General features: G+C 42.0%; 1 long non-coding RNA gene across 1 annotated transcript in view; it reads right to left on the bottom strand.

Moving 5' to 3' along the window:
* Positions 1–15819, bottom strand: part of LOC146813004 (uncharacterized) — a 132511-nt gene that overhangs the window by 25660 nt on the left and 91032 nt on the right. Inside the window, exon 2 of the long non-coding RNA XR_014966941.1 lies at positions 14023–14109. This is a non-coding gene — a long non-coding RNA (uncharacterized LOC146813004). The remainder of the gene's footprint in view (positions 1–14022; positions 14110–15819) is intronic.

The raw sequence follows: 15819 nt of genomic DNA, 5'->3' as shown, positions 1-15819 counted from the left end.
ACCTTGGACATGTATGTGTAGCCTATCTCAGCGTGGTGGTATTCAGGCCATATATCTGCCCACCCCAAAGCACAAGGCAGCAATGACAACTTAGAGGCCCCAGCGGGAAGATGTGTACCTGATCCCCGTCACCTATCAAGCGGAGATATAGTATCATTTCAATCGCCTCCCAGGAGAGACAGGCCTTTCGGGAGCTCGCTCTCCACAAACGTGTTCCCCAAAGGTGGGGGTGCTTACACACTACCTATGTTAAGTGGTTCCCCATAGAGTGTGCCTAACAGGAGGACATATCTACCCCCAGGATCCACCCAATATTTACTCTGGATGAAGGGTACACGTCAAATGAGGATAGCTATGCCTCTGGAGCCCCTAGCGAAACCCGCATGATAGACCTGCTGATACCCAAACCTGGCTAAGCAGGGAGCTTTGCTGCCCACGAGATGGGTCTCCTGCAGGAGAAGAATATCCCCATATCGTTTAGCTTGATGAAGAACAGCCCCCGATTAATTTTATTAAGCAGCCGACGAACGTTCCATGTTACTACAGGAAGGTCACCCAGAGGAGGGTCAATGTGCTGTGCGGCCATGCTGCGACATGGGGTCTAATGATACTGGCCTACCAAACGAAGGCTGGAATGAGCATCCGCATATGAAAGAAAACTGAAAACAACAAAACTGTAAACTCCAAACCCCACCCCTCCCATCTCCCCTCCCCCGATACCGCCAAGAACTAGGATCATCTGTCGCGGTAAGAGACACCCCGGAACCCCAACTGGGGATCCCAGAGCTCCCCTGCCAATGGATCCCAACATTCCCACAAAACATTAACATGGGGGTTCAAGTGTCCGGGTCAGGTCAGCCACTCTGTATAACGTCCACCTCTACTTGGTGCAGGGCAGACGGAGTAGTTCCAGCCCATGTACATTTGGATACGAGCAAGACGGAAACTTTACAAGCCGTGGAGTGATCAGGATGACTGCTCAGGACTGGAGGAGTGCCGGTCAGACCCTGAGCAATGTGGTCTCTTTGATTTTGTCCTTCGCAATCTCTTACGCTAGGAGCCCCTGGAGGAGTCGGATTCTAATCGCGGTGGTGAATGTGGTTTCAAATGAGCTCTTTCATCAGACCAGGCAAAGACTGTTTCAGGCGAATCGAAAAAATGAGTCTTAGAGTTATACACAACACGTATCCTGGCAGGATAAAGCAGCATGTAGGAGATATCAAGATCACGCAGTCTTTGCTTTGCCGCTGTAAAGGACTGTCTATGTTGTTGCAATAGACGGGTTTAATCTGGAAAAACCATTATAGGCCTGGAGTCAAAGATACGTTTATCCTTGTGTGTCTAAGTAAACTGCAGCACCGCGTCCCTGTCTGCGTAATTGAGCAGCTTGGCGATGACCAGCCTGGGGGCTTCCCCGGGAGGCGGTTTCCGCGTGAGTGCCCGATGGGCTCTCTCGACCACAAAACACATGGAGATGATATCAGCAGCCAGCAGGTCTTTGAGCCAGGAGGTGAGGAAGCTGTTCATTGAGTTGCCCTCGCAACCTTCCGTAAAACCAACAAATCGGAAATTATTGCACCTAGCGCAGCCTTTAGCATCTTCAGCCCGGGTTGTGAGTTACTGAGAAAGGACCGTTAGTTTAGTGACTTGCTGCTGCAGGGTCATCCCACTATCCTCCATGGAGGATACCTGCGTTTCCGCTTCCGTGAAGTGGTCAATAGCTTTCTCCAGGTCTTGGCCCGGGAAGGAAACTTCGTGCCAACTGCACCAATCTTGGCCTTGAGTGTGTCCTTGGCATCTGTAATGGCAGCAAAGACAGGCGCATTATCCGGTAGTGGGGGTTAGAGTTGTTTGACCGAAGTGGTGTGCGCCCTGGTTAGTTGGGTTGATTGTGAGTTCTGCAAATGCTTCTCGGCCTGTTGCCCTGCTGGCTGCGTTTGCTAAGTCTGCTATGCAGGTGGGGCGCCGTTCTTTTGTGTTTCCTGTTTCGTCCTGCTGTTCGAGGCTGATGGTTAGGAGATGATTGCCTAGACTCAGTGACACTGGAGCATGTAGTTAGATCAATGATCTCATCTAGGTCTGGGACTGGGTCTGAAGTCCTGCTAGGAAAGCTTGTTGGCTGTTCTGGCAGACTACCTTCATCGGGAGAGCCTTGGTCCGCCAAGGCGATGAGTTGAGGGTTCAAAGTATCCGTTGCTATCAGTTCAGACAGCAGGGCGATGGGGTGTGTGGCCTTTGGTTGAACTATTTATGGTGGCATTAAGGGGACTGGCAGTCCCTTGGTGTCCGATGTGTCTGAGAAGATGGTCAGATTTGCGTTTCTCAAAAATTGAAGTTAGGAGGTCAGACAGTCATTTAGACCAAATGTCCTTAAACAGCATAAAACATGACAATTTATATAAAAAATGTAAAAACATTGCCGATCTACGTACTGTTTTCATTTCCCTTCTACATTTATTGTGTGCTGATATGCACTATTTATACTGTTTGGAAACAGTTGACATTTATTCATATATTCCAGTTTTACTTGTTAACTACTGCCATTTATCATATGCACTATCGGTTTGTTTCCTTATCTTATTCTCCTTTTCCTCTCTTTCCTGGTGTGTTTCCTATCATGATCATTTATTATCTCCTGGATTTTTCACCACCTGTCCTCATTATTTGATTTTCACAATTCTTATACTGCACTTTATTCTTATTGGATATTTTATCTTTTTCTTCTTGATCCGTCCCTCTATTTACCTGGCTAATCGTTCTATTTTTTTGTTTTGGGCGTTCAGTTATATTCATTTCCATCGCCGGCACCATTTTTCACACTTCCGGTTTTCCGACACGCTTTTGTTAACCGCGTTCTAGTTGTTTAGACGCCTGCTGACTCCTTAATTATTTCCGGTTTCGGTTTACTGTGAGACACACAAATGCCTACATCGGTGCCATCAGGACGCGAGATCCTTTCTCTCTTGAAGTAAGTTTTACCGCGCCACCTATGGGGTATTTGTTCCCCCCCCCCCCTCACTTTTTGTATTTTTTCTTTGGTCTAATCATTTAGCTAGTTATCTTTACATGGCTTTTTTATGCCCACCTTTTTCCTTTTTTGTTTAGATCGACCAGAGGTACACACACTCTGACTTTGTCCCTCCTTCAGCAACTGCTGTATTGATATTTCCAACCGCACTTCGGTTCCGGTTACCTTGTTGGGTTTAAGAGATGCACTGCCATATGAATTGATATTCGTCCTCGTCTTGCGGCACCATTGGTTACGCTTTTATAATTAAGGTGAGATTTAGCTTGTTGCATGCGACTAGAATAAGATGCTTCCTAGATGTTTCTCACATATATACTTTTCTCGTACTATTAACGGATACCATTTTCATTGTCTGTAGCCTATCTACTGATATCCGAGCTACTGTTCGATGCTATATACTGATTGCCGCTTTGGATTACTTCACCGGTTCTCTGGTAAGGGTACCACGACTCTACTCTTCTCTGGTTGTGTTATTACTCTTCGCTTGGTGTCTCTGGGCCCGATTCACAAAACTAACTTAAGACAAAATCCTAAACTTACTACCATCTTGGTATTCACAGAAGGCACTTACTCATTTTGGAATTCTCAGAAGTTAGGAGTCCTAACTTTAGGGCTCCTAAATGCCTTCTGTGAATACCGAAAGTCTTAAAATTAGGATTTTTCTCAGTTTAGGAGTCCTAAAGTTAGGACTCCTAACTTTACCACTACTAAACTGAGAAAAATCCTAATTTTAAGGCTTTCGGTATTGACAGAAGACATTTAGGAGTCCTAAAGTTAGGAGTCCTAAACTTACTACTACTAAACTGAGAAAAATCCTAATTTTAAGACTTTTGGTATTCACAGAAGGCATTTAGGAGTCCTAAAGTTAGGACTCCTAACTTCTGTGAATACCAAAATGAGTAAGTGCCTTCTGTGAATACCAAAATGAGTGTCTTCTGTGAATACCAAAATGGTAGTAAGTTTAGGATTTTGTCTTAAATTAGTTCTGTGAATCGGGCCCTACGTTATTCGGCAACTACTTCAGTTTTAATTTTGCCTTTGGATTCCCTCTGTTTTTCCCGTAGATTGCCTCACTTTCATGAGATTTCCTTTTTACTCCCATTCCATTGCTTCTACTGTGTTCGTCACGTACCAAGCCGGGTTGGAATTATCACCGGCTTTGGGGTAAGATTATCTTCTTAGACTCTGCGCCACAGCAGAGCACGTCTGTTTATTTTGTGACCTCTTTTTCCCATACTTTTATTGTATTTTGACTATCTCTTTCTATTCTCTATACCTTTTTTCAGTCGTTTATTACGTCCACGCTACTAGCTTCAGGTACCTTCATTTCCGTTTTACAGTCTTCACTCTCTGTTTTTATCCCTTCCTCCTCTTCCCCCTTCCCCTTTTTTTCTGGTTTGTCCTCGATCCTCCTTGTTCTCGCACTCTCTTTCTCTCTATTTTTTTCTCACACTTGCATGATCATTTCTCTGATCAACACCTTACTATTTGAGCTATTGTGATTATTATTTTTAAACAGAGCACGGAGTTACTGATATCTCACTTCCACTTCTTTCTTCTTAGCATGATATGTCTACAATTTTTCAAGCCCAATTCATTCACATGGTCGATTTGATTCATCACTTGATCCATATGATGATAAGTACTTACTTTCTTGAATGTCTCAACCTTACACTCTACCTTTGGTTGATTCGGTTTATCACTGGACTTTTATGATGACGTTCACTTATTTTTCTGAAAGTTTCAACCCTACACACCACCCTCATGATGGCATTCTCTTTTTGGGTTTCCACGAGTGTTTGTGATACCACGCTGCAGGTAACAGAGAGGGTTGTTCTCTCTGGTTACTGTGACTCCTTAAAATGTTTTTGTATTCATATCAAACATTTGTATCATTCCCAGCCCTGAAGAGTTGTGGGATTACTTTCCCCGACAAGAATTATCACCAGCTTTGGGTCGTTTATTACGTCCACGCTACTAGCTTCAGCCCTGAAGAGTTGTGGGATAACTTTCCCCGACGAAACACGTGTCGGCTGGTTGCGTTTCCAAAAGGAATAAAGAACATCTATCACCACTGAAGATTTTAGTTTATCTTGTTTTCGCCACCACAGTCTCTACATGTTTCAATGTATATGTGTGCACAGGATTATTTTGTACAATTCTGCGGAACATGTTTAGTATGAATTCAGTTTCACCAAAGGCAACTAAGACTTATCTTTTCCCTTCACTGTAGGTCGCTTTGCCTTTCCTGGTGGTCTTTTCCATTTGACTGTTATTAGCGCCGGGATGCCCCTTTGCTGGGGCAGCTGTGCGCTCTATAAGCTATATAACATAACATAACATTAACCCCTTCGCTGCGGCGCGAATTCCGCCGCAGCGCTGGGGGGGGGGGTTTGGGGGGTTGACGGCGCCGCTATGCTCATGACGGAACCACGCCGTCATGAGTCACGGACGAGCTGTGCTCATGACGGCGTGGTTCCGTCATGACTCCACCCACTGCGCTAATTGTCCGCACAGGCGGGGAATTAGCGCCGCGTGGGAGGAGCGGCCGCCAACGGCCGCAGCATGACGGAACCACTCCGTCATGAGCACACGGCGCTCTTGCTCATGACGGAGTGGTTCCGTCAAGGGCATGCAAGGGGTTAATCAACTTTGCAGAGGAAAAAAACAAACGTTATCGTGTTTCATTTGCAGTACAGTTGTAACACTTTTATTCAAACATAGGTGGTGTTTAATTTGAGTTTATATTATATTTCATTTTGTAACCCTAGGAAAAAACAAGAACTTATAGATCCTTCAGCATCTGAAAATGGATTTATAGTTATATTTATGAAGCGTAAAACAGGTAATTTAAAATATAATCAGGGATACTTTTAAAGCTGGTGAGATAACTCATTTACAGGCACATGCATCAAGCAGAAAAATAAAGATTCCTCATATGCGATTTTTAGGGACTCGCAAATAAGGAATCGCTATTACCTATGCATGATGCAGATAGCGATTAAACAAAGAATTGCTAAAAATCGCTAAACATATTAGCGATAACACCATAAAGAATCGCTAATCCTGTAAAACACACAAATTGCGATCTCGCAATTTGCGAGATCGCTATTTGCGAGATCGCAAATTGCGAGATTGCAATTAGCGAGATCGCAATTTTACTGAGTCGCATTGGGAGCAGGCTGATGACCTCACAATCAGGAAGTCACTCAGCCCATGCTGCAGTCTGTGACCAGAGGAAGTGAGAGCAAGAAGCAGAGTGCTGGGGGAGAGCTTTGAAAAGAAAATCATTCTTTTGCTGACACCTGCAGAGACGAAAAATGGCCCAAACATCAGCAGAAGAGGGGGCAGTGGCCAGGAAGCGAAAGCTAACATTTTGTGAGAGGGAACTAGAGTACCTCATTGAAGAGTTGGTAAAGAGCCATGATAAGCTCTTTGGGAAGCTCTCACTTAAAGTACCAGAGGCAGAAAAAAAAAGAATCTGGAACAGGGTCAAGAACAAAGTTAATGCTGTGGGTGTGACACACCGCAGTATAGAAGATTTAAAGAAAAGATGGTATGACCTGCGTAGCCGGGCCAAGGAGAGAATAGCACAGAGGCTGAAGGAGACAAAGAGTACTGGAGGTGGACCCACAACAGTCCCAGACAATACAGCCCTGGAGGACCTGGTTGAGGGCACAATCCTGCCAAAAGCTGCTTTGGGAGTAACGCAGCTGGATACATCCGGGGCGGCCTGTAGTACACAAGGTAAGAGGCACAAAAATATACACATCAATGTAAATACTAATTGTGCACATTCTGTAATTAAAACCCAATTTGCTGTAATCAACTCCAGGCCACATTTCACATAGAGATCCAAATGCATTATGGGAGTTGTAAGCTCCTGAGTCAATTTGGTACTCAAATTCCACATCGTGGGCCCATAGTTCCAAAACTGAATTGCAGTCAGTGATTACAGACAGTGAGATCTTAAGAGTAAGGTAAATTTAATGTGGCAAAACATTAGCACCAACACAAATAATATTGCACTGTTTCACACCACAGATGCTGAAGAAGTAAACACTGATGACAGTGAATGTGGAAAGAGTACACAGGCTACTGCAGAGACTGCTGTTGCGACACCTGTCACACCACCGAGCACATCCCAGGCACCCCCAAGACGCAGGGCCACAGTCACTACTCTTCAGACAATGGAGACCGATCAGGATCCTGAAAGGGCTCCTGCGTCAAGCCAGCCTAGTGTGAGGACCACCACCACACCTCAGGCACAGGTCCAGGTGAGATGAAGACGCAGGTCAAGGGGCCTCATAGAAGCACAGGAGGCATCGACTCCAAATGTGTGGGGAGGCGTGGAGTCTCAGATGATGAGGGTGCAGCGCCTGCAAGCACGACATATGGGAGCTATCAATCTGCAAATGACAAAGATGAACAAGAACATATCAGTCATGGCAGATAGCGTGAGTGATCTAACTCAAGCACTTGTGGATGGCAACAGGCAGACTAACGCAAAAATGTAGGAGCTGGCTCGTGTGATGCAGGAGGGACACAACACAGAGAGGAGGAGGCATCGCCAATTCATGGTGCGCTTGGCTGGCTATACCAGGTTGAACAACAAGTTATGCAACGCCACTCCACTGCTGTCACAGACTCGGTGGCAATGCAAATAGACATGAGCCATTGTTGTGGGGATGTGGCCGGGGCCCTTGGCCAAGTAACCACTGCTGTTGAACAGCTCCAGGCTGGTACTGGTGGGCTCAGCAATGTCACAGGAGATGAGGGTAGGGAGGGAGCATCCAGCCTTAGCAGCATGTCTGCACCAGTCAGCACTGGCAGGAGGTGCAGTACACGTAGGATAACACCTACAGTTGCACCCAGGAGTGAGGATGCAGATGCAGGCGAAAGACGTCTTGGTGTGCGTGGGAGGAAGCGCTGAACACAAACATACCTCTGGACTATCTTCCATGGTGACGTAACAATGTCCAAGACATTCATAGTGACTGAGAATGAAGTCCAACATGCATTTAATTTGTGCTTTGGTGCATGCAGTTAATGTGCTATTAAGCACCATCTATGTTTAGCTACACACCACTACCTGTTCACGTGCAAGTAAATACTTTACAGTTCAAGAATGCGAGTGTTTTGTCTCATAATTACGTACCTCTGAAGTAATGTTGGGTGATGTCTGCACGTTTCCTCTGCCCTCCCGCTGAGCTTGCCACATGCGGCTGTCGTGGTTATACAGGGGGCTGGTTGTCCTCAGTGTCGGACACCTCTATGGGTATGCCTCTCCTTGTTGCTATATTATGCAACATTGCACATGCAGCCACAATCCTACAGCAGGTTTCCGGCTGGTACAGCATCGCTCATCCAGTTTTGTGCAGGATGCAACAGCGGCTTTTGAGCAATCCAAATGTCTGTTCGATCACATTACGTGTCCTGATGTGTGCTGCGTTGTACCTCTGCTCTTGTGGGGAGGCTGGGTTCAAGTATGGAGTCATGATATAGTTCCTCACGGCGTATGCACTGTCACCTACAGGGTAATAAGCATGGTGTTAGTGTCAGGTATGCATTGCCATATCATACTTTATTTGTGTGAATGAGTATATTGTCTTACCTAGCAGGTGTCCTTCGCCAAATTCCCCCCTGAGCAGACGTGTGTGAATGCCAATGTGTCGGAAGATGTATGAATCGTGGGTGCTCCCAGGGTATTGCGCTACAATGTCGGTGATGATGTTTTTCCCATTGCACACTGCTTGGACATTGATTAAGTGATACGATTTCCTGTTACGGAAGATATACTCATTGATTGCTGGTGGACATATGGCTACATGGGTGCAATCTATGCATCCAATCACATGAAGGAACTGGGCTACTTGATAGAAGTCGAGTTTTGTTTGGTTCAATTCCTGTTGGGTTGTGGGGAAGGTGATGTGGTTGTGGATCATAGTCATCATAGCAGCCAGGAAGAATCTGAAGAAACTTGAAAGGGAGCTTTGTGATACCCCTCCAGCTACTGCCACTACCCCTGGAAACTTCCTGACGCAAGTAGGTGCAGGCAACATAGCACCTGGACATGGGTAGGGATTGCATGGGTCCTACGTGTCTGGCGCTGCATTAGTGGTTCCAATTCGGCTATGAGGTAAAGTATCATAGCAGCGTTCATCCGGTACTTATCATATATGTCCTCAGTAGTTTGTCCCCACAGAGTGCCGCCATTGTGAAAAGCCTCTATGGCCTCATTGGTCAGTTTAAAAAGCCTTCTGATGTTTTGCAGCTGTAGGGAACTTTTTTTTTTACCACCTGCTTCTGATTCCCCTTAATCTGCACTTGTTAAATTGCGATTTTCATGAAAATCGCTATTTGCGATTTTACATGCATAGCATTGCGATTTATTTTAGCGATTCTTTATTTGCTCCTGCATTTTTTGAATCGCTAATGAGGATTCGCTATATCTTGTTTCCCGGTATTAGCGATTCGGTATAATTGCGATTTTGTAATATTTTGTTGATGCATTGGAAAATGCTGAAATGCGCTCGCAAATAGAAATTCGCTAATTTTGCAAGCACATTTTAGCTTGATGCATGTGCCTGTAAGAGTTTAATTATTAATACTGTCATGAGCTAAGTAGACAGCACATTGCAGTGGAATCTGTGATACCTTTGTGTCATGCTGAGATAGCTTAAAGGGTTGAGCCTGAGTAAGGAGTCCCGATGTGTAATGCAACCTTTGTCTTGCTGGCACTGTGTATTCTATGAATGGTCAGCATTCATTTTGTGATAAGTCCATATGAAAATATGCACACTGCAATAATACAGTGCGCCAACTCTGGCACTAGTCTGAAAAGGTTGCAGTGAAGAGGCCCTTTTGAAGGACAGCGATAATACAACATATGAATCTGAATGTAAGCTCATGTGTCTCCCTCCCCTCCCGGGCACCCACCCACCAACCCACCCTCCCTCCCTCCCTCCAAGAGCCTGGTAGCCAGTGCTATGCTGTTTGGCTTTTTTAGGTCAGTGTTAGCCAAGACACGAGGTCCTGGGGTGCTTTAGAAGATCACTCATGTGATTAATTGGCACTTAAAGAATTGTTGTGACAGAAGAAGTCACAAGCATTAAGGCTATTAAAAATAGTTATTTACAACAAAGGCATGCAAGCAGGCAACAGGCAAGCGTGGCTCAACATGCAAAATGAGTGGCTCAGAATGAACCTAAGTTTGTATGACATCATTCATATACACACTGAAAGTTCTAAGATGACATAACAATAAAACCATCAAGTTAGTGAGAGTATTGAGAGCAAACAAACTATGATAGATACTGCATACAACAAATATGTGAAGAATGTAATGTTCAAAAAGGACTAATTCAAAAGGTAAAATCTTTGATCTGGACAAACCTTGGTCACCCTCCTATTGTGCCCTGGTCCCTGACTATCATTAGCACAATGTGCTTTTTGGTGCTATTTACACATAACATTTAAAAAGTCATATTGCTGGTTCCCCGTATTGAATTTGTGCAATTTTTGTGTCATTTTATTTAGTAAAGTTTACTTTATTTTTTCTAATTTAGTTTGCAATTATTATAGTTTTGCATTTCCATTATATTACTGTTTTGGTACTGCATAAATACTTTACACATTGCCCTAGGTTAAGCTAGTCTTGAGCTAGGTTGAGCTCAAGTTAATTTAGTGACTTTGAGGGTTCATCCTGACAAGGATTGTGATTATTATTTGAGGTGGTTAGTTACCAACTTCAACTAGTAACCCAATTTCTTACAGGGGGTGTCTTATGGCTTATTCTCTTTATTTTTTTATTTTTTATTGGGTGGATTATAAAAGAAAAAAAAATGAAGCAACTCAATTGCATAATACAGCTTATATCAAATAACAATCAATTCCTTTATACATAAGTAAAAGCGAAGGAGCAAAGACAGGAGATATAAAAAAACATGACTCAGCAGCTTATGTCCAAACTAGTAATTAGTTCATAATTATAATGATAAAGTGCTAGTGCCATTGGACTAAGGTGCTATCCTTGCCGGATCGAAAGATCCATCAGAAAAGTGCTGATACAATATCAATACAGTGCTAAAAATTGAACCACCCGGAATATCAAAGGCATAAGAAGTGTCACAGCATATGGTCAATAAAACCATCTGTTCATGAATACCTTAATAAAGTGCTAATGCTATAATAGTGAAAATGCTGACAATATAAAGTCAGGCAATATATCCTTAGCAGCAAAGTATTTATACTCGGAAAATTAAGTGCAACTCATCTACTACCCCATAGATAATAATCTACCTTCATAATAATATCAAGAGCATAAGAAGCGTCACAGAATATGGTCAATAAAACCATCTGTTCATGAATACTTCCATAAAGAGCTAATGCTATAGAAATTAAAATGTTAACAGTATAAAGCCAAGCAATACATCAAAAATTACTTATACTCAGAAAAATAAAGTGCAAATAATCCAATACCCTATAGATAATAATCTACTTTCAAAACACATGAGAGTATAAATAACTAGGAACATTTTAAGGTGCATTATTGAAAAACTCCTGACCAAATTGCTACAAATCTTCTTAGCGACCCTACCCATTTGGCATATGCTTCCTCCCATACATATGTCTTAACCATCTTTTCTTGCCATTGCTGAATCAACGGTATGTTTTTCGACTTCCAATTTTGTAAAATTATAGACCTGGCCACTGCAATAGCTATTGGGCAGAAATATTGTTGGTATTTAGACAAATGGTGGACCTCTATTGAGCACCCGAAGAGAAATAATTTAATAGTAGGAATAATGTGAACTAATAAAGCTAGACATTGATTGATCTTGAAAAAACATCGGACCAGAATAGATATAGATCTGGACAATATAAAAAAATATGGTTCCAGGACCCTATCTCTGAGTTTCCACATCTAAAACAAAACTCAGAAGAAGCAGGAAAAATTGTATTCAATCTTTCAGGTGTATAATATGATAACCATCTTGACAAATAGGTCATTCTTTTATAGTTAGCAGGTCTAAGCGCTTTGTGGCCTATTTCACATAGAGACTGACATTCCTTTTTTTGCTGACACTGCAGCCGGTTTCTTTCAGTAGTTTAGGAAAAAAGTTATCAAGCACTGGCTGCTGGCCCAGATGAATTAGGCAAGAATACCAATTGCCAACTCCACATAGGTCCTGACCATATAGTTGTTTTAAAATATTTAAAGCTTCATTATTAGTCGCCACATAATTTGCTTTTAAGAAGCTTGAAATTTGGTTGAAACTAAATGCCAAAGCTGGAAACTCAGGGCCCTGCTGCTGGGACAACATCTAATGGGAAATCAGCTTAGATGCACTGAAAAAAGTCACCCAAATGATCAAAACCCACCTCTTGCCATAATTGCAAAGTCCCCCGAGAAAACTGCAGTCCAAAAGGCTGACCCTCACTAATTTTTCAATATAGATGTTGTCTAGGAATTTTATGTAGATTAAACAATACATGTATGCGACAAGCAAGGTCAGTTAATGCCTTATATCTTGATTTTTTGGTGAGTTTCGGGAAGCGTAGAAAGGCAGGTAACTGGATTGCACTCTCCTGCACCATACTTTTCAATAACAAATTCACAAAATGTGATGCTACCAATGGCAGTTGAACCAATATATTCAATAAAGCAGCCTGGTAATAAAGTTCAAGACTGGGGAGGGCGAGCCCTCCCTGAGATGTATCGAATTGTAAAATTGCTAAGGAAGTTCTTGGCTGTTTCTGAGCCCATATAAAATTCTGAATTAATGCATGTACTTGCGAGAAATATGATTTAGGAATTTTAATCCGAAGATGAATAAATAAAAATACAAATAATGGCAACATAGACATTTTGACCAACGATACACGGCCTTTTAAAGTTAAAGTAAGAAGAGGCCATTGCAATTTTTGTGTCATATCATTTATTAAAGTTTTCTCTATTTTGTCTAAGTTAGTTTGGGATTTTTATAGTTTGGCATTTCCATATATTACTGTTTTGGTACTTCATAAATACTTCACGCATTGTCCTAGGTTAAGCCAGTCTTTTCAGTGCCCCAGCTACCAGGGGGTTGAGCTCTAGTTAATTTAGTGACTTTGAGGGTTCACCCTGACAAGGATTGTGATTATTATTTGACGTGGTTAGTTACCAACTTCAACCAATAACCCAATTTCTTACAGGGGGTGTCTCATGGTTTGATCTCTTATATAAGAAGAGAATGCATTGCTGTCAATCTTTTGTACAGAGAAGCCATATCCTAGGCAGAGTCATTTCTCTCTCAAGTACAGAACAATTATTATAGATGTAGCCTCACCCAGGGGCACCTTTTTGCCTCTGGTTATAGGTATTGAGGGTGTCTTCTTGGTTCTTACTTTAAATCCCTTCTTGCTCCCCTTGTGTATAAAAGTGCCAAACATGGGATGGTGGAAGGAGGGAGTGGAGATATAAATCAACTCAGCTAAGGAGAAGGAGAACAAAAATGGATTGTGCCAAAACATTTGGAGTCACAGCAGTATGGGTCGGTAGGTGGTGGAAACAAACAACAGGGTGATGGAAGAAGGAGGTGACCAAAACATGGGAGGCATTGACTGAGGTGCTGGGGCCAAATATGTCGGTCACAAAAGGAAGAGACAAAAAAAAGACTCATGGGAGAAAGGGGTCAAAACATAAGGAAATGAAAGAAGGCAGATGGCATGAAAACAAAAAAGATAGTAAGACACCTGACTAAAAGAGATTGGCAGAAAGAGAGGACAAAAAAGATTTTAATGTGGTAAAATAGTAGAAGCCTGGGAATAAATGGTGCATGCAAAGTAGTAATAATGGCTGTGCAGAACCATCTTTATGCTTTATTTATGTTAAAAATATGTATGTAGTGATATTAGCAAGTAGTGATGTAACAACCGTTTAAGTTCAAAATGACCCACATTAGACAAAAAACAGATGGTAATTTTCAGCAGTTACAATGTCTATTACTTACTTGTAATTTTTTATATACATGGTCTTCTAAACCACAAACCAGGCTTCAAGTGCGTCAAGGGATTTGCTAAGTAGATAGGTGTCCTTGCTACAAAGAGGAAATGAACAAGACGTTAACTGAGCCCTACAGTGAAATAATTTGGTTATACTCAGGCATGGAATACATAAATTTGACATGCAGTTTAAGACTATTTTAATTTAATTAGTTTAAGACCATTTTATTTGACCATGCATTTTAAGAGGCATCACAAAATGTTAAAAACATGTAAGAAGTCATTGCAACATAGCGGGCAGAGAAAAGGCATAAAGACGTTTGTAGTACAAGCAAATTCGAAGTGAGGCATGTTTTTGTCCGTTAGTAGTAAAGAGTAGGGCTGTGCAAAATTTAAATTTGGCGTGCTTGATTGGTGACGTGGTATACTGAATTTGCACACCCATACTTGTCCATTGACTGGATCAGCCTTGAGAATGAAATGTCAGTGGTGACGTTTTAGCCAACATGTGATTTCGAAGTCTACAAGCTAACTGGTGTACGTCTAGAAACCTGGGAAACCTCTGAGGTGATCTCTAAAGTAACTATAACTTGCGCCACTTCCAAGCACACAATTGTTATCAATGATATTATTTCAGATGCTGCAGTGATGTTATCAATGGTGTCATAGACGATGTCATGAGTGATATAATATGGGAAGTAATTAGCAGTGCACGGTGAGGGCGTGAGCTATAGTTACTTTAGGGCACAAGTTAGTTACTTGAGATAAATAACTATAACAGGTGAATTTCAGTGGTTTTGTTAATTCAAAATGGTATGTTTTAACTGACGTTTTCACCTAACTTTAATGTCCCTTTAGCCTTGTTTTTTTCAGTGAATGTCCATGGTTTTTTAATGTAAAATAAGATGTTTATTGCCATGTGTGATATGGATTTAGGGGCACAACCCCATTCCATGCACAGCGTTCGCCCGTGCATGGCATGGGTGTTGAGCGCAAGGCCTGGTCTGAAATCAAGCCATGCGTCCAACCTCTCTGCCACACACTGTCATGTAACAATATAAAGGGTGTCAGGTAAGGGTGTGAGTAAGGTAGACCTATTAGTGTGTGTGAGTGTGTGTGTGTGTGTGTGTGTGTGTATATATATATATATATACATATATAGATATACATATATACACACATATATATATATATATTCACTGAAAAAACCATGGGTTTCACACACGTTATAGTTAGGAATTAGCATTTAAAAAACCTTAGAAATTCAGTGAAAAAACCATAGGTTTCACACACGTTATAGTTAGGAATTAGCATTTAAAAAACCTTAGAAATTCAGTGAAAAAACCATAGGTTTCACACATGTTATAGTTAGCTGGACATTTTACTCGTAAAAAACCAATGAAATTCCCCCGTTATAGTTAGTTCAGCTAACTATAACTCGCGCGCCCGCAATGCACTGCTGATGACATCACATATTACATCACTCATGACATGGTCAGTGACATCACTCATGACATCACTGATGACATCTCAAATGACATCACTGATGACATCATCCAGTGAATGTGGGTTTTTCTGAAAATTAAATATGTTTTATATATGTATATCTCAAGGTCGATGGAAGAATAAATGGGTTTATTACTGTCTAAATGGATGATTTCTTTTTGAAAAATTGATTGTGTAACTGACTGATTAAGTGTATCATAGTGAATACATGGCTTAGTGAGTAATGTTTAAATATGTAAATATCTGTATCATTTTTTCACTTTGTGTATAAGTGGCTGCATGGGTTGGAGAGTAGCTAC

This window comes from Triturus cristatus, chromosome 7 (genome assembly GCF_964204655.1).
Source record: "Triturus cristatus chromosome 7, aTriCri1.1, whole genome shotgun sequence".
Classification (NCBI taxonomy): Eukaryota; Metazoa; Chordata; class Amphibia; order Caudata; family Salamandridae; genus Triturus; species Triturus cristatus.
Note: the sequence above shows the minus strand (reverse complement) of the source record. Positions and strands in the feature narration are given on the sequence as shown.